The following is a 26,516-nucleotide window of genomic DNA, read 5'->3' as shown; positions in this document are numbered from 1 at the left end:
GGTGTTTAGGGATGCAAAGTGAGGATAACGGGAACGGGTAATCGGGTTATTGTTGATTGATGAAACTAAATAACTTATTTATTGTGGGTTGAAAACCCTATGTGTTCACCAGGCTCCCAAGCCTGACCCACTCAGTTTCATGTATTACAGGTAGTGGCGCTCGAGCATAGATGTGATATTTTGGATGAGGGATTACGGATATAGGCCTGTAGATATGAAATAATGTAGTAAGGCTTATATTGTACTGTTTATGCTTTTGATCTGTATCGAACATGACATCCCGAGTCTTTTAATGAAATACATTTCTTTGGAAATGCTTTTAATAAATCTTTATCATATTTTGTTTTGGGACAAATTCCGCAACACTTTTATTTAAAATGTTACTCTGATTTTCAAACAAAGCATAAACAAAATCGGTCTTTTCTGGCCGTGAAAATGGGGATGTCACAGTTGGTATCAGAGCATTAGTTTAAGCGAACTAGGAATTTGTAGGATTTCTAGACTTAAACTTAGAATGCTAAGCGATGATTGTGAGGTGTGAGCACTAGGTTATTTTTGGAATTGTGCCTAAAATGCTTTTATGTGCTAAATGCTTTGTGACTGACATGCTATTATTTGTTCGGATCTATGGTCTGTTGTCGACTGGATCTGGAAACCTTATGTGTTTAGGATTCTAAACGTACGACTACGATATTAGAACTAGCATGTAAACGTTTCGGAGTGATAAGGATGATTTAAACGACTATCCTAAATAAAGATCTTAATTCACCTTATTCGGTGTATAGATCAAGATGGCAAGGACCCGTAGCGGAAACGTGAATGCAAATGGGAACCGAGATCAACCCCCAGTGATACAGCAAATACCAGTCGTAGTAGAAGTTGCACCTGATCCGATCACCATGGCTGGAGTACAAGCCATGATGCGGGCTATGTTAGCTGAACAAATGGAAGAAATGAGGCGAATGATGCAAGAGAATCGGGACGAACCTACCATACATGTTGAGCCGACCGAGCCAATTCCCGAGCAATCTGAGGAAGGGAACTACAGCTGCCAAGTGAGTCAAGTAGGGACTCAAGGTTAGCAAAGGGATGGACCGGAGAGGAGAAACAACAAGGATGGGCGGATGTACAAGAATTTCTTGGGTGCGAAACCACCAAGTCTCTCAGGAAGCCCAAAGCCTGTTGAGATTATGGATTGGATCTCTGAGATGGAGATTGTGTTTTAGAGTTGCGACTGCAGCGAGAAGCAGAAGACCGTCTGCTGTGAGACAATTGAAAACTGGAGTCTTGAGCTGGTGGAAGCTATTGGCGGATACAATGCCGCGAGGAGAAGCTCTGAAAATGTCATGGGATGAGTTCTTGGAACAACTGAAGGCGCAGTACTGTTCAGAGATAGATCTAATTGATCTGAACAATGAGTTCCAAAACTTGAAGAAGGGAAAAATGAGCATCGACGACTATGCCGCTGCATTCACAGAAAAGATGAATTTGTTTCCATACTTAGTGCCAACCGAACTTTCCAAAATTGAGAAGTTCGCAAATGGACTGCCAGCCGACTATGGCCCAACAGTCAAGATGGCAACCACTCTGAAATCAGCTGTTCGAGCGGCTAAGAATGTGGAGACCCAGCAGAAAGAAAGGGGTCTGGAGAGGGCCGAGGTTGGTGAGAAAAGGAAATTTGACGGATCCTCGAGGTCCGGAAAGAAGAGTAAATTCTCGAAATATGATTCGAGAGGAGGAGGATCAGAAGCGAAGTGGTGTGACAAGTGCAAGAAGAAGCACTCTGGGAAGTGTGACGGAGGGGTCACTTGTTTTAAATGCGGAAAGCCTGGGCACTATGCCAATGAATGCACCCTCACCCAGAAGGTCTGTTATGGGTGTAATGAAGAAGGGCACATTTCGAGGGACTGCCCGAAGAAGAAGGAGGCAGGAAGACCCAACATTCCACCGAAGCCGAAGGCAAGAGCCTTCCAGATGACGCTCGAGGCTGCAAAGGAGGCAACAGACGTCGCTTCAGGTACCTTTCTTGTAAATGGATTGCCTGCCAATATACTATTTGATTCAGGAGCAAACTATTCCTTTGTATCGTATAGATTTGGAGGAAAATTAGCATTGCCTGTAGAAAAACTTGATAATGCCCTAATTGTGGAAGTTGCCAGTGGCAAGTTCGTACCTGTTAGTAATCGTATTAAGAACATCGTCATCGACCTAAACGGAAACGAATTCCATGAAGAGTTGTTACCCATAGAATTGAACGGTTTCGACATCGTACTGGGAATGGATTGGCTTAGCGCCAACGATGCTGAGATTCAATGCCGAAAGAAGATAGTAAGGGTAAACCCACCCAGAAAAGAGTCATTTATGGTGTACGGGGACAAACGCTGAGTAAATTCTGGGATCATCTTCCTGATGACAGTCTTGAGCTGGTGGATGCGCATCATATTTGGCGTTTGTTATCGATGCTAAGAAGGAAAAGAAGGAGGTGCAGAACATACCGGTCGTATGTGATTATCCGAAAGTCTTTCCCGAAGATCTTCCCGGATTACCACCTGATAGACAAGTGGAGTTCAGAATAGACTTGTTGCCAGGAACAACACCGATAGCGAAAGCACCATACCGACTAGCACCGACGGAGATGAAGGAGCTTATGACGCAACTTAAGGAGTTGTTAGACAATGGTTTCATTAGACCGAGTTCATCACCCTGGGGAGCTCCGGTGCTATTCGTGAAGAAGAAAGACAGAAGCATGAGAATGTGTATAGACTACCGAGAGCTGAACAAGGCAACAGTGAAGAACAAGTATCCATTGCCAATGATTGATGACCTATTCGATCAGCTGCAAGGTTCGAGCTATTTCTCAAAGATCGATCTTAGGTCAGGATATCATCAGCTGAAGGTGAGAGAGCAGGATATCGAGAAGACTGCATTCAGAACAAGATATGGACACTACGAGTTCTTGGTTATGTCGTTTGGACTAACCAATGCTCCAACAACATTCATGGATTTGATGAACTGGGTTTGTAAACCATTCCTCGATAAGTCCGTGATAGTGTTCATAGATGACATTCTCATCTACTCGAAAATCCAGGAGGAGCATGGCCAACATCTACGAGAAGTGTTGGAAATCTTGAAGAAGGAGAAACTGTATGCAAAGTTCTCCAAGTGTGATTTTTGGATCCGAGAAGTCCAATTCTTGGGTCATGTGGTTAACCAGGAGGGAATAATGGTTGACCCAGCAAAAATCAAAGCTGTAATGAAGTGGGAACATCCAAAGAGTCCCACGGAGATTCGAAGCTTTCTAGGATTAGCCGGATACTACCGACGATTTATCCAAGGCTTTTCTTCGATAGCCTCTCCATTGACAGCTTTGACCCACAAAGGAGCGACATATACATGGAGTGAAAAACACGATGAGGCATTCGAGAAGCTAAAGAAGAAGTTATGTGGAGCACCGATACTTTCTCTACCCGATGGACTTGAAGACTTCGCGGTATATAGTGACGCATCTGGAGTTGGGTTGGGTTGTGTTCTGACCCAAAGAGAAAAGTTGATAGCATACGCATCTCGACAATTGAAGGAGCACGAAAAGAACTACCCCACTCACGATTTGGAGTTGGCAGCGGTAGTTTTTGCTCTAAAGATATGGAGCCATTACCTCTATGGCACGAAGTGAAAACTTTTCACTGATCATAAGAGTCTCCAGTATCTCTTTAATCAGAAGGAGTTGAACATGAGGCAACGACGCTGGCTAGAGTTACTCAAGGACTACGACTGTGAGATACTTTACCACCCCGGTAAAGCAAATGTTGATGCCGATGCTCTAAGTCAAAAAGTCAATCTTGAAAGAAAAAGGCCAAGGGCGTTGAGAATAGAAGTTGTCTCGACAATTATGGAAAGGATCAAGAAAGCTCAAGAAGAAGCGTCGAAAAAAGAACGACCGAAAGGAAGAACGTTTGGGAAGGACGTTGGTATTCGGTACAAACCGTCAAGGACTGAAGGTATTCCAAGATCGGATTTGGGTACCTAAGACGGGAGGAATAAGAGATCTTCTGATGGAAGAAGCTCACAAGACCATGTACTCGATTCATCCCGGTAGCACTAAAATGTATAGGGACCTAAAACCCTACTACTGGTGGCCGACGATGAAGCTCGATGTTGTAAAGTATGTGGCCGAGTGTGTAACTTGTGCAAGAGTTAAGGAACAACATCAGAAGCCGTATGGGAGTTTAGAACCTTTACCTGTACCCATGGGTAAATGGGAAAATATCACCATGGATTTTGTGACTAAACTACCCAGGACGAAGAACGGACACGACATGATTTGGGTGGTCGTGGATCGTTTCTCAAAGAGTGCCCACTTCATAGCTGCCAACGAAAGGTGGTATTTGGATAAGCTTGCAAATGCTTACGTGAAGGAAATTGTGAGACTTCACGGTGTTCCTCTAACAGTTGTATCAGATCGTGATAGTCGTTTCACGTCAAGGTTTTGGAGAAGTCTACAAGAGGAACTGGGTATAAAGTTGTGTCTGAGTACAGCTTACCATCCACAGACTGATGGTCAGAGCGAAAGAACGATTCAAACGCTTGAAGATATGTTGAGAGCATGTACCCTCGAGTTCCAAGGTAACTGGGATGAACACTTACCTCTGGTAGAAATTTCCTACAACAACAGTTTCCACTCGAGCATCAAGATGGCACCCTATCAAGCTTTGTACGGACAAAAGTGTCGTACGCCTTCTTGTTGGCTTGAGGCTGGAGAAAAGCAGTTTATGGGCCCCGAGATAGTCCATGAGACTGCTGAGAAGCTGAAGGTGATTAGGGAAAGGATGTTAGCAGCTCAGGATCGTCAGAAGAGCTATGCTGACAAGAAAAGACGACCGATAACCTTCGAAGTTGAGGATTCGGTTTTGCTTAAGGTCTCACCGTGGAAGGGACTTATAAGATTCGGGAAACGAGGAAAGCTAAGTCCAAGGTTTATTGCACCGTTCAAAGTTCTTCAGAAGATTGGGAATCAAGCTTACAAGCTGGAATTGCCCGAAGAACTCGATGGTATTCATAACACCTTCCATGTGTGTTATTTGAGGAAATTCACGGGAGAAGTTCCCGACATAATTCCAATCTCAGAGTTAAGGATGGATGAGAATAAAAGGCTGATTGAAGAGCCCGAGGCAATTGTTGACCGTAAGACTAAGAAGTTACGACGCAAAATGGTCAACTTAGTGCTAGTCCGTTGGAAACATTCGAATGGGCCGAATCTCACTTGGGAAACAGAGGATGACATGATGAGTCGCTATCCACATCTGTTTGCTGATGCATGATTCCGGGACGGAATCATCCTAAGGGGGAGAGAATTGTAACGCCCGGGTTTTGAGGCTAAGCATTTTTAGACGATGTAATAGTCTAGGTCAACTATTGTAACTCTTTTTGATGTAATAAAGATGAAATATTTTACTATTATGTGTATTTGTGTGCTTATTATTTAATTATAAATGTATAATTAATAAAGAATAAAAATAAGCGTCAAAATTAAAGTGTGAGATAAGCCCAATATCTTTACATAAAGTTGTAGTAGTCGAAACAAGGATTCCGGAGATATAAAGAACGCCGAAATCCGTGTTATAACGAAGAAGTTATGGTCCGTCGAAGTTTCGCGACGGAACCGGCACGATACTGGGAAGCGTAAATAGTGAATTTACGATAGAGCGAGATTTAGCCTTAGCGATCTAAACAAAAGTCGTAGAAACCGTTAAACCGAGAACGTCCATAAAAAGAACGCCCAAATCTGACTTCGCATGAAGAAGTTATGATTTTTCGAAGTTTCGGCTTAACAGTGTTCAACCCGAAGTTCGAATATTAGACCGAGCGGTTTTTAGCCGACACAACCTAAATGAGAATCGAAGATCTCGTTAATAGTAGCACAACGATAAAAAGACAGATGAAAACGGACGTCGGATGAAGAAGTTATGAATTTTTAACGGACCAATCCTGTCTCGGCCTGTTAAAAATATAACTTTTAAAATAAAGTCAAAATTAGCCGACGGAGTCTAAACGAACGTTGTAGAGTACGTTCCCGGCTTCGCGTGTATATAAAGAACGTCAAAAATGGAGCTCGTATGCGAAAGATACGAATTTTTAAAGTTTGTAGTCGAAATTGCGAAGTCTGATAAGAACTTGATGACGTGGCAGCATCTGGGCCGTCCGATGTTGGTTCAGGAGTTGCTTTGGATCTTGATACGTCGCCCTCGCAGTACGCCTCACGTCCGAAGAAGTTACGCCCCGCGTAGCTCCGGTCTGATCCATCCGATGGTGCGAGACAGCTGGCTTCGGCTGGTATCCTTATCCGAGGCGTACGCCCAGCGTACCCTCGGTACGCCCAGCGTTCCGAGAGGCTTCGCCCCCCTATAAATAGATGCGAGGATCTCCGGATTTTTCACACCATTCTCTTTCTCTCTCTAAATTACTTTCTCTCTCTAAGGGTTTTAACCCTCCCCTAAGCCTAGGTGATCCCCTAGCACCCTAAGGAAGCCCCGAGGCTCCCGGAGTCCCGAGAAAAAGGGTCTTTCGGTTTCGGAAACGCTGCTCCAAGCAAAGCCCGGTTTTCTTTAAAATCCGCTGTAAGTAAGCTACGCTTACGCAATTTTTAATATAGCTTTCAAATAATTATAGTAATGTTATTAGGTCCTTAAAATAATTATTTGGGATATTATTATGAGTTATATTGAGTGTTATTTAACGCTTATATAATAATAATAATAGCTAGACTATTAATTAGTTGGGGTTAACGTTAAAACTAAACTCTAGTGGTATTGATACTAGGTTTTGGTCAAGGAAAAATTGTTTTGAGATAACGAAGTGCTGTTCGAGTACCGAGTCACCACCTAATCAGGTGAGTGCATAGTAAACTTTCAGCTTACACATAGATATGAAGTATTTTATATAAATTACGTGCTATGTGTGCATATTATCTGAATACTTGCTATCTATGCTGGATGAACGTTTTTATACATGTTTTCAATGATTTAAACTGTATACGTATTTTATATCTACGAAAATGTTGGGGTAAAACATGGGTAGATGCAATAAGTGATGTGTGATAAAATGATGAGAGGCCTCGATGTTGATGTTGTTGATTCTGTCATCTAGCGGAGTATGGATGACGACCACAGACTCTTCTAGACAGTCCAGTGGAACGCTAGCAGGCTCGCAACCTGTAGGTGTTTGTGAACGATGTGTTCACCAGTGTACTCCATCCCCCACATGGTTGCCTTTAGGACATTTATTGCTGAGGAACCCCCTTAGCAGTAGTGTCCATCCCGATGATGATCCTTAGGCTAGGTCCCTTATGATAGGTGTTTAGGGATGTAAAGTGAGGATAACGGGAACGGGTAATCGGGTTATTGTTGATTGATGAAACTAAATAACTTATTTATTGTGGGTTGAAAACCCTATGTGTTCACCAGGCTCCCAAGCCTGACCCACTCAGTTTCATGTATTACAGGTAGTGGCGCTCGAGCATAGATGTGATATTTTGGATGAGGGATTACGGATATAGGCCTGTAGATATGAAATAATGTAGTAAGGCTTATATTGTACTGTTTATGCTTTTGATCTGTATCGAACATGACATCCCGAGTCTTTTAATGAAATACATTTCTTTGGAAATGCTTTTGATAAATCTTTATCATATTTTGTTTTGGGACAAATTCCACAACACTTTTATTTAAAATGTTACTCTGATTTTCAAACAAAGCATAAACAAAATCGGTCTTTTCTGGCCGTGAAAATGGGGATGTCACACCACATATGCCCTTCCCTTTTCCTTTTCATCCATCTCCTGTGCCATTCGGAGATAAAAGGCTTTGTCATTTACTACATTTGCTTTACAGTCCTTAGCAAAATGATTCTTTTTTTTGCACTTATGACAAATGACAACATCTTCTTTAACTTCGGTCGAGGGACCGGAGTCAGTTGGTTTAACAGGTTGCGATATCTCCTTGGCTTGATGAAAGTTCAGAGGTTGCGGAGATTGGTGAGGGTGTTTTGGGTATCGAGGGTGATTATTTTGAGTGTTTAAGTTTCGGTTAAAGGGAGGCATAGTGAACTGCTGATTTTTGCGAAAGGAGGTTAGAGGTAATCGATTGAACTGCTGACTAAGAAAAGCAATAGCATTCGGGAATTCCTCTTCATCAACATACTCTGTGTCAGCTTCGTAACAATGCGGTGGGTTTTCATAGGAGATAGAGTAAGGTTGAGGAGTTATGTTTTGCGGAGTCTGGGCCATGAGAGCAAGTGGCCCTCCGAAGTCAGTATAATCTTTCAGCACAGTTGATTCTTGTGCTTGGAGTTCTCCGTATAGTTTGAAGAGAGAGAGAGAGTGAGTGAATCTTCCTGTCACCTTGGATTATCATCTTTGTGGTAGTCCAGTGCTTCCCAAAACCATTAAGAAACTGAAGATTGGTTTCATGGTTGCTGCGGACAGTGCCAGCATTTGACAACTTGGTAACAATGAGGTTGAATCTTTTGAAGGAGTCCTTGAGACTTTCACCGGCATGAGCTTTGAAGTTGTTGAAGTCGTTGAGTGCGGTGGTGAGCTTCTTGTCTTGTGCCTGCTCAGAACCTTCATACAGGTTCTTGAGAACATCCCAGATCTCTGTCGCGTCTTTGCAATTGATGATGATGTAGAAGTTGTCAGGAGAAACTCCGCAAGATATTTCATAAAAGGCAATTGCATCATTTTCCACTTTATCAAGATCATCCTTAGTGGGACGATTCATGGCAGGTTGGCCTCCTCCAAGTCTGGCTTGAGCATCATCGGCTTGAACTGGAGTAAGAATAGGGACATGAGGTCCTTCTTCTACAGATCTCCACACATCTCATCCAAGTCTTCTTAGATATCTCTCCATCCTTTGGGACCAGTGATGATACTCATTTTCCACCAGTATTGGAGCTCTATTAGAACCTCCAACATTGTTGGAAACGTTAAGAAATAATGCTTGTGCCATATTTCCTTGTTTTGTAATTTTTATTTTTATATTTTAAGAGAAATGAGCTTTAGTGGTATAGAAGGCTTTTCAAAATCATAGTTTTGTTCAAAAAGCAACCACTTCGGCTCTGATACCAATTGTTGAGAGAAGAACTTTTGAGAAACACACTTGAACAAACGTTAGAACAAGTTATAATGCGGAATAAGTTTAACTCAAAGGATCATAAAGCTCAACAATAATAAGAAGTTAGAGTTAGAAAGTTAGATAATTAGACGCGGAAATATAATGACGAAAATGTAAGGAAATATAAATGACAACAAGTATTATATCAAGTAAACACTAAGCTCATTCTTAACAAGGATTACATTCAAACCAAGTTAGTAAGTGTGATCAGCTTAAAGTGATTAAGTCAAGAATGACTTGTTCCGAAGGAGAGATTGAGAGATCTTGAATATATATAATTATAAGTTTAGAAAGATCTTGATGATAAGAGAGAATTCTGATAGAGAGTAAGTAATAAGAGAGATGTGTGATAAGAGATGTGTTTTTCATTAGAGGCGGAACACTCTATTTATAGAGTTCCGAGAACATTACAAAGAGAATAAACAAAGACTATAATTCAAAGGAAGTGTCTATGCAAGGCACACTGGACAATCATTGTAAAAGCATAAGTTAAAAAACTAAGTCTTTGTTCCAGACAAGGTGGTTGCGGATGGCTTCTCGTTGCGGTAGCAGAAGCATCATTGCGGTAGAGAGGAGGACTTCAGATTAAGGTTCAAGAGGGTCACTTTCTTGATTCAACGGAGAGTATCAACATTTAAGTTGGTGAGTTCATAAGTATTTATGTTTAGAAGTTTGTTGTTTGTTTCTTGAATTAGTAATCATGTTTATTGTTCCAGAAAATCCAATATTTTCTAATATAACTGAAAAGTAGTTTTAATACTATAAAACCGATCTGTATAAATATTGTTGTACTATAAAGTAGTGTAACATAGTTTTAATTCAATAAAACTATAAAAAGAATGTTTTCTGTAGTGTTTATGTTTTCCAAGTTCCGTAATTGTACTCTTTGAAAACACTGTAAAAGTGAGTATGTCTGGCTCCACCAGCAGTTATTGTAAATCGTAATGTAATACTGTAAATCGTATTATTGTAAAACCAATACTTTGTATTCGTACTCTTTGGTTTAATTAATTATACACTAATCGTATTTGTCATATATTTTTGTGAGTTATTATAACCATGCTATGACTAGATGGCTAGATATGACGCTTTGTAGGCGCCAAAACTGTAACGGCATTTTTCACTCATAGGCATACCAGCCCAACTGTAGCGAACAGTCTGAGTGCGGGATTGTCAATCCCGTATAGGTCTATACACATTTGTCTCTCTCTCTGTCGGGAGATTCTGGTTATAAGATCAGGACTTTAATAGTATTGCCTAAATGAATCATCAACTGAACATTGTTTCACAAAAACCATATTGACAATTATATATAATAATGATGAAAAGTCATTTTTGAAATAAATGAACTGATAGTATGTCCTATTTTCTAGTATACTTGAATGTAAAGTATTTGTACGATAATATACCGTTAAACTTTGTATAACTGATTAATGAAAATAGTATGAGAGTTCCATAAATTATACTTATTATAATTTATATGTGTGTTCTGTTTGGTATGTTAATATTCATGAAAGTACTCCCTTTGCTCGACATGTTACAAAGGAAATATGAATCTGATTGAAATAACTTATATATATATATATATATATATATATATATATATGTACAGACAAATAATTCTACCCTAAGCCCACATCCAAACAAGGAAAAGGAAATAAAGCGAATTATTAGTCGTAAGCCCTTTAAATCTTATATATATATATATATATATATATATATATATATATATATATATATGATATTGGCAAAATATAAGTTTAAAAGAGTTTTTAAAACATTTAAAAGAGTTTGACAATATTTAAAAGAGTTTCATTAATTTAAAGTCGTTTTAGAAATATTTAGAAATCATTTGATTGTAAACACAATATTCTTTTGTTAGATGTAACGACCCAAATTTTACAAAGAAAATTTTCATTTTTAATTAGTCAACCATTTTTCTTAAAACATAAAGATTCCAATAATTGTTTTCAAAACCACCAACATTACAACATTATTATTTTCAAAACATCAGAGTGTCCCCCAAACCAAATCGGAAAAGAGAGATAGAGTGCACGCCGCGTCATCACACCTTGCCTTTACCCTTGGACTCCGATATACCTGAAACAAATCCACAAATGGTAAGCTGAAATCTTAGTGAGTCCCCCAGAGCATACCCCACACAATCACATATCACATTAGCCATAAAGCTACCTCTACCATATATCACATGTCAGTTATCCATGAGGCTATCTCTACCGTTAGCCACAAAGGCTATCTCTACCATCACCCATAAAGGTTGTCTCTACCATTAGCCATAAGGCCATCTCTACCATTAGCCATATGACTATCTCTACCGTTAGCCACGAAGGCTATCTCTACCACATATCATGCACACATACATATCACACCTCTACATAACAAGTAAACCAACTATCACAAAATGGGTCGGCCTTGGTGCCTTAGACCCATTGGTATGGTGAGAAAACTCACCTCTCAAAGGCTGAACTGGCAAACTGTAGTCAGATATATCCCACGCTGCTCCTCCCAAAATGTCTATAATCAATGAGTAAAAACTCAGCATAATCCCATAAATACCCCGAGGGTCAAAGTCAAAGTCTATAGTCAAGGTCAACAGTCCATATTGACCTTGACTCGTCGAGTACAATCATTCACTCGTCGGGTTCCCTGCTTAACTCTTCGACTCGCCGAGTCACCCGAGGGACTCATCGAGTTCCTTGATGTTTACGGCCGCACACCCTTGGCCGTAAACCCTTGGCTGTAAGCCCTTGGCCGTAAACCCTCTTGACTCGCCGAGTCTCTTGCACGAATCGTCGAGTCCCTATTAGTCCATTACGTTTACGGCCTCTTCCAGTGGGACTCAAGGTCCCAAACTTCAGATCTATACTCTACTAGTGTGGATTATACGTAAAGTTGAAACTTTACATGCATGCAAGGCCTCACATGGCTATAACACCCAAAACTAACCTTCAACAAGGTTCCCATGCATGGGGAGGGAATGAGCTTAATAAAAGGTGCAACTTTATGATATTTGGGACCTAAAAAGGTCCAGATCTGGAACCATATCCTTGTGATAGGTCCAGATCTAAGCTTGCTTCCATTTCCTCAAAGTTGGTCATAACCATCAAATAGAATCTAAGCTTTAAGGTAACAGATTTATACCTTAATTTAATGCGCAAGACGAACTAGATGCTAGATCTAGTGTTTTCCCCTTGATACTTCTTCTTTAAACTTGGAATTCCTTCCACAATCCCAAGGTTTAAGCTCCCAAAGCTCTTACTTCACACACCCAAGTGTTTGCGGCCGTAAACGCTCTCTTATGATGCTAAGGGAGGCTACAAAGGCGTATAATGTTGTTTATATAGGGCGTAAACCCCAAATTTAGGGTTTTCTTTAAACAGCTCGGACTCGCCGAGTCAACCCACCGACTAGCCGAGTCTGTCCCGCTCCGCGTTCCATGATACCACGACGCTACTCGACGAGTTGGTCTCCCAACTCGCCGAGTCCATGCATAAAACCTTTCCAAATTAAACCAGGTGTTACAAGTCTCCCCCACTTGAACTAGACTTCGTCCTCGAAGTCTGCTGACTCAAACAAATCGGGGTAATGTTCTTACATCTCCTCTTCCGGTTCCCAAGTCCATTCGGAACCCTTCCAATGTTGCCATTACACTTTCACCAATCTCACTTCCTTATTTCGGAGAACCTTCGTCTTCCTATCCAAGATGGCAACGGGCTTCTCGATGTAGTTCAAGCTGTCATCCACCTGGATATCACCCAACGAGACAACCGCAGCCTCGTCTGTGACACACTTCCGAAGTTGCGACACATGGAATGTGTTGTGAATCTAGCTAAGCTCCTCTGGCAGATCCAAGCGATATGCCACCTTGCCCACCCGGGCCGTGATCCTGAACGGGCCTATATACCGAGGCCCCAACTTGCCCCTCTTCCGAAACCTGATGATCCCTTTCTAGGGCGACACCTTTAGCAACACGAAGTCCCCCACCTGAAACTCAAGACTTGTTCGCCGTCGGTCAGCATAGCTTTTCTGACGACTCTGCGCGACCCGCAACCGGTCGCGCACCTGCTGAATCAATCCGGTGGTCTTGAGCACTACCTCAGTGCTCCCCATGACCCGGTGCCCAACCTCATCCCAACAAACCGGGGTCCTACACCTCCGACCATATAACATCTCAAACGGAGCTCGATCGATACTGGCATGATAACTGTTATTGTACGAAAATTCTGCCAGTGGGAGATAAGTATCCCAACTCCCTACAAAATCCAACACGCATGCCCGCAGGATATCCTCCAGTGTCTAGATCGTTCTCTCACTCTGACCGTCGGTCTGGGAGTGGTACGTAGTGCTAAAATGTAGCTGAGTGCCCAACTCCTTGTGGAATTTCTTCCAAAACCTGGATGTGAACCAAACATCACGATTAGAGACTACCGACACAGGAACCCCATGTCTAGCCACCACCTCATGCACATAAATATCCACTAACTTCTCTGCGGATATACTTTCTGATATCAGAATGAAATGGACACTCTTCGTCAGTCTATCCACAATCACCCATATGGCATCCACGCCCCTCGCCGTCCTTGGCAACTTCGTAATGAAGTCCATCGTGATCTCCTCCTATTTCCACATGGGAATGGGTAGCGGCTGGACCTTACCATGAGGCCGCTAATACTCGGCCTTGACCTTCCTGCAAGTCAAGCACCGCTCTACAAACCAAGCAATTTCCCGCTTCATGCAGGACCACCAATAACTCAGCCTCAAGTCCATATACATTTTCGTAGCTCCTGGATGTATAGAGAACTTGGACTTATGCGCTTCCTCTAATATCTTCTGTCTCACTCCCCCGGTTACCGGTACCCACACCCGGCCACACTGCGTCAAGAGACCACGACTATCCTTAAAAAACAAAGGATATTGTCCTCGAATCCTCTCTACCTTCCAATTCTCTTTCTTCACTCCCTCGACATGAGCCTCTTTGATCATCTCCAACAATGGAGAGATCACCGTCATCCTCAAACACACACTCCCGACCGGGGAACCGGCCGTCTTACGGCTCAAAGCGTCGGCCACTACATTAGCCTTCCCTGGGTGGTATAGAATCTCGCAATCATAGTCCTTTAGCACGTCCAACCACCTTCTTTGTCGCATGTTGAGGTTCTGTTGGTCCATCAAATACTTCAGACTCCTGTGGTCGGTGTAAATGGTACACCGTACCCCATACAAGTAATTCCTCCAAATCTTGAGGGCAAACACCACTGCCCCCAATTCCAGATCATGAGTAGGGTAATTTGCCTCATGCAACTTCAACTGTCGCGAGGCATATGCTATCACGTGCCCTCTCTGCATCAATACCGCACCTAACCCTGAAATCGATGCGTCACAGTACACCACCAGATCATCTAATCCCTCTGGCAATACATGAATGGTTTTGAGCATTCTAACACTCCTATGGTGTACATGCAACCCTAGAAACCATGGATCTATGTTTTACTATGATACATGAAAAATTGTTTTTCCAAGGTTCATAACCTATCCAGCATACATGGGGAACTTTTAAACATAAAAGTAAGTAAGAAAACATACCTTGTAGTAGTTTGGATTCCTTGAGAACCTTGTGAGCCTAGCACCTCAAGTGTGATGCCTCAAATGTCTCACACAACACCAAATGCACTTGGAATAACTTAGAGAGAAATGAAGAACACTTAGAAATCGGATATCCCTCACAATTCTTACTTAGTGGCCGATTTTGGTGAACAAAGTGATGCTTATATAGTGTGTTACAATTAGGGTTACACCATGTAAACCCTAATTGTCATGGCTTTTCATTTCTTGGATCCATGGGTTCGAAAACACCATGGAGCATCCATGGAGCATCCTATGGGTTTTAGCCCAACTTGATAATCCATGGAGCATTAGCCCACTATACAAGTATGGATGATTTACACAATCAACCCATATATTTAATTAATCTCCTTTTGATCACTTAATTAATTCCAAATTAATTCTTGATCAATACTAATTCAATAATATTATTAATATATTAGAACTTATAATATATTAATAAACCATAAGTGTTATTTCTCTCATTTTAGTCTATCAAAATGCATGATGCCATGCAACTCAAATGGACCATGCCAAACCGAGTCAAGTACATACCAGAAATAGTTATGGACTTAGACACCTTATCCAACAGTCTCCCACTTGGATAAGTCTAATAGTTATAACTGCAAGTATGACTTCAGGAACCGATCAGCAATCGTAGCTCTTTCAAGGTCTTGCGGAACTGTGATGATGATGATACGCCATTTAAGATAAGTGATCATATAATCCTCTGTTCTAGATATCAGCCGGACAAATACATGGAACAATGTCTTACTTATTGTCCAACAGTTTATTTCCTGATTTCCGATTTGTTTGACATAGGACTTAATTGAACACATCAACTTAGTTCTGACCGGGCCTGGTACATGGTTCAACACAAAATCATCGAGGGGCCCAGATATCGCTTCTAATCCAAGAATGAACAGATAAACTTCGACTCATATGCTTGTTCTACTACTTGTTGAATTATACACAAAGGCACGTTTTATAACATCGAGTTACCAATGCGGTTTCGTACAATCAATGTATAACCAACTCATAGGCAACAAGTCATATCTCTAGGTTTGAATACTTATATGATATTACCGTCTCGTGATCACTCGAGATAAATTCCATGAAGTGATACAAGCGAGCATGGGTTGAATCCAATACTCAGAACTTATGAGCACTCATGAGTGTTGTAGCAACACTTTGCTATGTCCAGTACCTTGGGCATCTACAAGCCAACTCATGATAGTCTTGATTCATATGTACTTCCAACATATGACCGACTGTGGAGAATTTGAATAATATGAAATACAATAACATAATTATTCTGGAAGTCAAAACATGCAAAATGAAACGATAGTAAACGATTGACAAAAGATAGCAACACTTTACTCATAAATAAACACAACTTTTATTCATCATCAAATGTCAATTACACTTTACACATTTCAAAGCTATCTACCTACTAAAACTAATATCATCCTTCAGCCCTATGCACCTCACATGCTGGAGATGCTTAACCCTGCTCAGTCCCTTCGTGAGGGGATCTGCCGGGTTCTCATCCGATGATACCCTCTTTGCCACGAGGAGTCCTTCTTCTATTCGATGTCTGATGAAATGGTATTTTCTGTCGATGTGTCTAGATCTCCCGTGATCCCTTGGTTCCTTGGCTAAGGCAACAACACTTTCAGTATCACAGAAAATCTCTATAGGCTCCTTTATAGCTGGTACAACTCCAAGGTCTCCAATGAAGTTCTTTAGCCATATAGCCTCCTTTGCTGCCTCGCTTGTCGCTATATACTCTGATTCGCAAGCTGAATCAGCCACTGTCTCCTGTTTGGAACTTTTCCAAGAAATTGCTCCTGCGTTTAAGGTAAAGACCCAGCCTGACTGAGAGCGGAAATTATCCCTATCAGTCTGAAAGCTAGCATCACTATACCCTACTACTCTCAAGTCATCACTCCCACCGAGGGTAAGGACCCAATCCTTAGTCCTCCGCAGGTACTTGAGAATGTTCTTTACCGTAGTCCAGTGAGCCTTGCCAGGGTTCCTCTGATATCTGTTGACCATGCTCAATGCAAAGGCCACATCAGGAGGAGTATAAGTTATAGCATACATGATTGAGCCTACAGCGGAAGCATAAGGTACTCGACTCATCTTAACTATCTCAGCCTCTATACTTGGGCTCTGAGTCTTACTCAGCATGGCGTTACTCTAGATCGGTAACTCTCCTTTCTTGGAATTCTGCATGTTGAACCTATTCAGCACCTTATCCAAGTAGGTACTCTGACTAAGTCCAATTAATCTTTTACTCATGTCTCTCAAAATCCTTATCCCTAGGATATAGGTAGCTTCACCAAGGTCCTTCATAGCGAAACACTTCCCAAGCCACGATTTTACTTCCTGCAGAGTTGGGATGTCATTTCCTATGAGTAGTATGTCATCCACATACAATACCAACAAGCTGACTATACTCCCACTAGCCTTGACGTATACACAAGATTCATCTTCACTCCTCGAAAGCCAAACTCTTTGACTTTCTCATCGAAACAAAGATTCCATTTGCGAGGTGCTTGTTTCAATCCATAGATGGATATCTCAAGCTTACACACTCTATTAGGGTACTCTGCGAGGTACACTCGACTGTCTTGTGACCTGGTACATTATTAACCAAGTTCCAAACTTGATTGTCATACATGGATTGTATCTCGTTGTCCATAGCCTCTTTCCATTTAGCAGCCTCAGGGCCTACCATGGCTTCCGTATAGCTGTTAGGTTCATCCAGACTTACCAGTGTGTTATCACTGATAAGTGTATCACTTTCTGCAGTAATATGGAAAACATAGTAATGCTCAGGTGCATTCCTAACTCTCGTGGAACGCCTCATAGGTACAGACTCTTCTGTCAGATTAACAGGAGTTTCCTCCTCAGGTTGATTGCTAGGGTTTGAGGTTCTTTTACCACTTGACTCTTGAATTTCTTCAAGGTCAATTTGCCTCCCACTGTTTCCTTGGCTTATGAACTCTCTCTCTCTCTCTCTCTCTCTCTCTCTCGAAAGACTCCTCTCCTTGCTACGAAGACCACATTATCACTGGGTCTGTAGAAGAGGTATCCAAAGGATCTCTCTGGGTAGCTGATGAAAATCCACCTCTCACTTCGAGGTTCGAGCTTATCGTGAGGCTCACGCCTCACAAAAGCCTCGCAACCCCAAATATTGATGTCGTCTAGATTGGGAACTTTTCCAGTCCACATCTCATGAGGTGTTTTGGCAACCTTTTTGGTAGGGACTAGATTAAGGATATGGGCGGCAGTCTCTAAGGCATACCCCCAGAATAAGATTCGTAGCGAAGCTCGACTCATCATGGAACGAACCATATCCAACAAGGTTCGATTGCGCCTCTCAGCCACACCATTCAACTGTGGTGTCCTGGGAGGTGTCAATTGTGAGACAATCCCACATTCCTTAAGATAGTCAAGGAACTTTGTACTAAGATACTCACCACCTCGATCGGATCGAAGCATCTTAATGTTCCTGCCCAACTGATTCTCCACTTCCTGTTTAAACTCTTTGAACTTTTCAAAGGTTTCTGACTTATGCTTGATTAAGTAAACATATCCATATCTACTAAAATCACCAGTAAAAGTCACATAGAAGCGGTGAACATCCCTTGTGGCGGTTCTGAAGGGTCCACACACATCAGTGTGTACAAGATCCAACAAACCTTCACCCCTAGCACAGGTACCAGTGAAGGGTGACTTTGTCATTTTCACAAGCAAACAAGATTCACAACTATCATCTGACTTTAGATCAAATGACTCCAAGACTCCATCATTTTGGAGTTGGCCTATGCGTTTCTTACTTACATGTCCAAGACGACAATGCCATAATGATGCTTTATCCAAACTAGTGGAAGAATCTATACACAATACATTATTTCCTAGGTTATCTACAACCGACACAGTTTCATACACACCATCACAAGGTAATGCTTTAAAATAAAGAACATTATTAAAGAAAGCATTAATACCACCACTATCATTATCAAATGAAAAGGTAAAACCTTGTTTGTACAAACCATGAAAGGAAATAATATTTCTTGCCATTTCAGGCGAATAACAACATTTATTCAAATCTAATGTTAACCCACTACTTAGCAATAAATAATAAACTCCAATCTTGGTGACAGGGGTAGCTTTCCTATTTCCGATGATCAAGTTTATCTTCCCATGCTCCAATTCTCACTTCTTCTTAGTCCCTGCAAATCACAACATATGTGAATACCACAACCTGTATCAATGACCCAAGAATTAGAATAGGGTGAGTTATTAGACAATATAGTGTAAATACCTGCATGGTTGGGTTTTACTTTCCCATTCTTAACATCTTGCTGGTACTTTGGGCAGTTTCGCTTCCAGTGCGACTTTTCATGGCAATAGAAGCATTCAGCCTCTTTAGGGTTAGCAGAAGGAGTGACGAAACCTTTATTGGTTCCACTTGAAGAGGAGCCCTCAAGAGACTTCCCTTGGTACCCTTCGAATGGCTCTTCCTCTTCTTTCCTTTGCCTTGCCCGATTGCCAAGACAGGGGTCACGGTAGGAGTAGGAGTAGTAACAACCAACTTACCTTTAAGACCACTTTCTGCGGTCTTCAAAAGTCCTTGAAGTTTGCTGAGTGTAACTTCCTCCTTGTTCATGTGGTATGTCATGCAGAATTGATCATAACACGAAGGTAAGGAGTGCAAAATGATATCAATTGCCAACACCTCTGGGATGTTCACATTCAGTTTCAGCAATCAGTCCACATACCTTTGCATTTTCTGCATGTGGCCCGTGATGGGTTCACCATCCTTCATCTTGGTTGGTATCATGGAGGAGATGATTTCATACCGCTCTTGACGAGAACTCTGATGGTAGCGGTCCATCAAGTCCTGGTGCATCTCAAAAGGGTAGTAGTCCTCATAGGACTTTTGGAGCTCGGCTATCATAGTGGCCAACATGATACAAGCCACCCTGGTGGCATCTCTCTCATGTTCCTGATAATCAGCGATCTCCTCAGGAGTAGCAGACGACTCATCGAGTTCCTTAAGCTCCTTGTCGAGGACATATTCCTTGTCCTCATACCGAGTGACCATCCTGATGTTCCTGATCCAATTCATAAAGTTGGATCCATCAAAGATGACTCTCCCACAAAGGTTCATGAGAGAGAAGGAGCCAGTAGGGTTTGAGCCAGAAGCAGCATTGTTGGAAGACATCTGAAAAGAAGAAAGACAAGTTTAGATTAGATATAAAGATAGTCCTTAATAAGTCACCCAAATGTAATATTAAGGCTAGGACCCAACACAATATTTTATAACTTAGAAGAGGGATGCCGTAATCCAAGCTATAAAATATTTGAAGGTAGGTGAATGACGATTCACCAATTTCCACAATGAAAAATGAAATAAATTATTAGGTTTTAATTGGTTTTGAAACGCCTAGATTCTTTGAGATACATTGAACTTTTCAATGGCATGTTTCAATCTCGAGTGTGCCCTTCAGGTTTTGTGACTGGGATGCCGAGGATCACAAAACAAGGTGTGAAGTAACCATGCAAATTACTTGGTACCCTTAATATTTACCCCTCAATCGATGTGCCGGTTAACCACACGCGCTCCATCGATACTATGATAAACATTAAGTTACCCTCTGCCTACCTTGTTAAGTCCAGGTTAGTGTGCCAGTTAACCACGCACGCTCCACTAACGACTTAATCAAAGTGCAAAGTGTAATTTCATGCACTACAAGAAAAATGCGATTTTGATAGGGAAGGTTGTTGTGGAACGTATTTTCGTTGTTAATATGCAATGGATCGTGCTATGGAATGTCGTTCCATAACAATGTTGCTACCACATTGTCTACGGATTTTATTTCTGGTAGCGAGAGTGGGAGTTGCTAGGGAAAATGCTAACGACTCCATATCCACTGGTATTATGCTACCGATAGTTCTATGGAACAAAAATTCGTAGCAATTTTCCAACGATATTTGTTACCAAATCACTTTCCGTTGTACTGCTGCTATGGAATTCATCATCGTGGTTAATATGCAACGGAGTTTGTGACGAAAACCAATTCCATAGTTGAATTGCTATGGAAGTACCATTCGTAGGTATTTGCTAGGAAATTCTGCTATGGAATATGATTTCGTTTGCTTGTTTTGCTATGGAACAAAACGCGTAGCTAATTTGTGATGGCATTTATTGGGATGTTGTATGCTTAATTAATTTTGTTATAGTATGGATGAATTATTATTATGATCATTGGAGTTTGTAAGATATGGTTTGAATGAAATTTTTTTGAATTGGTAATATGTGGCATAAACTAATGGCTAAAAAATGTAAAAATGAATAGATATTGGTGGCAAGAAGACTCGAACTTAAGCTTATGCTAGAAAAGGGCGCGGTTAAGCCAGTTGTGCTAATCAAGTTGTGTATAATTTATTGAAAACATAGTATCATAATGAATAATTAACAACAAATTCATTACAAAGTTATTTTTAATTACATTAACCGGGCATGTTAAAGTATATATAATCTATGTAGATTATTTTCCTTAATAGCGAATTCATTACAAACTTATTTGTAATTACATTAAGTATACTTCATCACAAAAATAACATGGGTTTTACAAATACTTCATCCTACTCAAACAACATAGCAAGAAAAAATGACTAAAATGTCCTTTTAACAGAATGATGTAAACACAAAAAAACATCCCGGGGAGAAGCCCATGCTTTCTTCCTAGTTTACATTTATGTATTGATATTAAACCAAATTACAAATTAACTTCATCGCAAAAAACATTAAACACACAAAAACATCTAGTCATTATCTTCTTCCTCCTCCTCTTATTCATCCTCTTCTTCTTCATTGCTCGATGTACTATACTCATAACTACCCTCGTTGTTAGGAATACCATCATTGTCTTCCTCATGAATTTCACCTTCTTCATCAATATTATTTTCATTATCTAAACCGTTGCTTGACACTTCGTGATCATCATCATGATTATCTGTATCGGCTAGATTTGGTATAATGATTTCATTTGATTCAACTTCATCTTCTTGGAAAGCAACGTCTTTCTGAGGATGATTTTCATCGGTCCAACCACGAGGTTTAACTTTAAATACAGCCCACCAGTCCGAGTTGTTTTTTTTCGAACTTGGGTAGGGAATGTAACACACTTGAGTGGCTTGCATGGCTAAAATAAATGGCTCGAACTTGTTGTATTTTCTTTTGACGTTTATCTCGACCAAGTTATATTGTTTGTGAACCTTAACTCCTATGTTAGGTGTTGGATCGTACCAATGACATTTAAACAAAACCGTGGTTTTAATTGGGTAACCAGGGTACTCGACTTCTAAAATTTCCTCTACCTTACCATAATAATCACCTCCTTGGCTACTAACACACAATCCGCTATTGTTTTTTGATTTGTTCAGACTATGAGCTTCTGTGTGAAACTTGTAACCATTGACAAAGTATACACTATATAATTTCACTTTTTTGAATGGCATTTTGGAAAGGTCAGATATATACTTATTGTTTATCGGGATCTTACGTGCCTATATGAAAAATGGTAAAACACTTAATTAGAGTTAATTATAACCATAACAAAAAATGATAAATTTTAAAAAATACAAAAATAACACCCACATAGTTTTGAAACCATAATGCAAAGTTCTTCTCAACTTCAGCTACAAGGACCTGTTCATCCATATCCCCCATAAGTTCATTCAAATGTTCTTCAAATATTTTGTATATCAACATTTCAATAACATTTTAAAGTAACTATGAATGTAATAAACAAAATCATGCATGTAAATGTTATTCGATCATAGCAGTTACACACCAAATGATTATTATAATTAAAAGTGATGTACGAACTTGATGTAATGCTTGATCTTGTCTTCGTTAAGGAGTATGTAAGTTTGGTCAACATACACTTCCTTATCAGACATCATTCTAATCGTGAATCTTCCATAATGACGCCCACGATATGAAAATATATCTAACATGTCATTGTTAGCATCCGCTTGCTCATCTCCTCCTCCATCATCATTTCTAGGCAACTTTCTATTACGTGTGGGGACACCAGTCTCGAAATAATGAGAGCAAAATATTGATGCTTCACGTAGCAAGTACGCGTTAACAACGGACCCTTCCACTCGAGCTTTATTTTTCACATCTTTTTTCAACTGATTTAGATACCTATAGTGAAGATTATTTAAATTAGCTTACAAAAATAGCAACATACATTACGATGTACCATACAAACCTTTCAAATGGATACATCCACCGATATTGGACAAGACCGGCTATCTTCGCTTCGTATGACAAATGTGCTGGTAAATGTTCCATGGAGTTAAAAATACCACGGACAAAGATGGTCTCTAATTTACATAATATTATTGGGATCTCGGTTTCAATCATTTCCATGTCTTTTGTTGTGATTGATGTTGTTGTTAATGTTTTGAAGAAAATACTCAACTCTGTTAATGCTTCCCACACTTGTTGTGGCAACATCTCACGAAATGCAATTGGCATCAATCTTTGCATAAAAACATGACAATCGTGGCTTTTCATTCCGAACAGTCTACACCCTGTTAAATCAACACACCTCCCCAAATTAGAAACATAACCATCGGGGAAACGCAATTTCTCCACCCATTGGCATATGGCTTTCTTTTGATTCTTGTCCAGAGTGTAGTATGCTCTTTCATTATCTTCGACTCCTTTTCTCTTCGTACAATAGAGCTTCAGATCTCCTCTGGCTGCTACATTGTCTTTCGTCTTCCCCTTGACATCCATTACAGTGTAAAAAAAGTTTTCAAATACATTTTTAACAATATGCATAACATCAAAATTATGTCTAATGAGGTTTGTTTTCCAATATGGTAAATCCCAAAATATGCTTTTCTTTTTCCAACCATGATCGCCACATCTTTTGTTTACATCATCAGCATAGAGTTCAGTCACTTTTACCAAACCTAATTGTTCAATCTCCCTTAAAGTTTGTTCACCATTCTTACTTGGAGGAGGACCTTCTATCACTTGACGATTCTTCCTGAACTTATTTTTATCCTTTCTATATGGGTGATTTACCTGTAGAAATCTTCTATGGCAGTCAAACCATGACATCTTATTACCATTCTCTAGGCTGAATGCTTGTGTATGTTTCCCATAGTGTGGACATGCTAGCTTACCTGCTATAGACCATCCGGACAACATTGCATATGCTGGAAAGTCCCTTATTGTCCACATCAAAGCTGCTCTTAGATGGAAATTTTGTTTTAAAGATATATCATATGTTACTCCGCCTTCTTCCCATAATTGCTCCAACTCTGCAACAACTGGTTGCAAAAATACATCTATTTTATGCTTAGGGTTTGACGGTCCTGGCACAAGTGCGGTCAAAAACATGTAAGGCTCTTTCATGCACATAGAAGGTGGCAAATTATAAGGTGTTATAATAATAGGCCAAGATGAATATTGTTTTCCAAATGCTCCATGTGGTGCAAACCCATCTGTACTTAGGCCTAATCTTATGTTACGTACTTCTGCTGCAAATGAAGGATGACTTTTGTCAAAGTGATTCCAAGCTTCTGAATCGGATGGATGACACATTACTCCAACATCATGTCCATGATTCTCGGAGTGTCATCGCATGAAAGCGGATGTGGCTTATGAAGCATACAGTCTCTTCAACCTTGGAGTCAAAGGAAAGTAATGCATTTTCTTGAAGGATACGCGAGAACATCTGGCCAAATTTTTTGACCGTTTGTACCTATCTGCATTGCAGAATTTGCACCGATAAAGATCTTTGTCTTGCCTCCAATATATCATACATCCAGATCTGCAGCAGTCAATCCTCTCCACAGGCAAACCTAGTGCTTGTATTAAATTTTTGCTCTCGTATAAACTACCTACCTTATTATTCTCCTCCGGTAACACATCATTTATCAACTGGCAGATAGCATCATAACTTTGCTCAGGTATGCGATACTCTGATTTTATATTTAATAGTCTAGCTACAACAGATAGTTGTGTTACTTTATATCAAAGAATTTTTTATCTATTGCATTTGGCTCCTCTTCAGGATCACTATTATTTAAATCAGGAGCCATTGCATCTATGACCATATCTCTATAAGAACAAGCACCTTCACTAAAGTTTGTGTTTGAATCATCCACCCCTAAAAACGTATTGTCATCATCAATTGATTTTTCCTCATGTTTATCCCAACACCAATATTCCTCAACAAATCCAACCTTGTACAAATGAGTCTTAACAGTATCAACTTCTATATATGGTATGTTACGACATTTTATGCATGGGCATTTGATTTTATCTTCATCCATGAACCTATGTTGAGTGGTAGCAAAATCTATAAATTTTTTCACTCATTGTACGAAAACATGCGATATACAACTACTACTATCTTTTCTTTCATACATCCACTTTCTACTTGGATTGTTCATTGTCTTAAATCTGTAAAGTATAAATGTAAATAACACAATATTAATTGTATGTTCATTAATGTTGATTTGAATTCATATATGACATTTGAATTAAATATATACTTATCATACAAACATCACAAAGGTACCTTCACAACGACTCGTTTCACTAAGCTAATGACCGAATGATGAACAAATCTTAAAAGTTTTCTAATTTGAATGGTTGAACAACTTTTGTAATTGGATAATAGCTTAGAATATTAGTAGAATGCTTTAATTGAGATCGACACTTGCAGAACACATATTCAAATAGAGCGTGTATCGATTCCGGAACCTTCGACAACCCTAGATTTCAATGTGTTGGATGGATACTAGGTCATATTATTGGGTCGATATTATTCAATAGCATGTTAAAACCCATGTAGTATACGGGTAATTATTAATTTAAATAACATTCATAATAAATATAAATATACATCTACTTAAAATATAAATTCTATATGTATAGCATTTTCCTTAATAACGACTTGATTAAACAATTTTTTTTATTTCCATAAAAAAAATGCCGCCTTCACTTTATAAATTGCAAATAGACCAAATTGCCCTTGAAATCTAACCAAATAGGTCACAATGAACTTTTGGTTAGTAAAATGGAAAAGACAAAAATAACATACATATCAAAAGTAACATATATATACATACATATCAAATGTAACACCAAAATACACATACAATATGCATCACTAATTGTGTGAATCAAACAACTATCTTATATATATATATATATATATATATATATATATATATATATATATATATATATATATATATATATATATATAACTACTCTAAACTAATGTCAAACATCCTAGCAAACTTCACAAAAACTGCATCCAACAAACAAATTTCACAATTCAACAACCAACTGTATTGATTCATAAAAGCTATTACATAACTGCTCACAGAAGGATGCTTTGCACAACTTCTATGTAAGCCATGGAATGTTATCTGCTTTGACTTCCTTACCAAGTGGTTTTGAACCTTGTTACAGGTATGCCTTAGATTCAAACTTCTTCTAGTATTAACGTAGGCATTATTTAACATGATCAGAGCTTCTTGCTTCCATTCAATGCCTTCGGCCATCAACATCATTCCCAGAACGAAGATCGCATCCAACTGCCCTTGATCGGCTGCATTTTGAAGCAACTGTTTCCCTGCTATTTCTTCCCCTAACGTAAAATACTT

The 26,516-nt window shown here is 39.9% G+C and overlaps 1 pseudogene; it reads right to left on the bottom strand.

Annotated features, from left to right (window-relative positions):
- Nucleotides 1–26,516, bottom strand: part of LOC145137792 (uncharacterized) — a 161,699-nt pseudogene that overhangs the window by 78,309 nt on the left and 56,874 nt on the right.

The sequence above is a fragment of the Lactuca virosa genome, chromosome 9 (genome assembly GCF_052849685.1).
Source record: "Lactuca virosa cultivar CGN04683 chromosome 9, Lactuca_virosa_CGN04683_v6, whole genome shotgun sequence".
NCBI classification, from domain to species: Eukaryota; Viridiplantae; Streptophyta; class Magnoliopsida; order Asterales; family Asteraceae; genus Lactuca; species Lactuca virosa.
The sequence above is the reverse complement of the archived record's forward strand: the minus strand, read 5'-3'. Positions and strand labels throughout refer to the sequence as shown.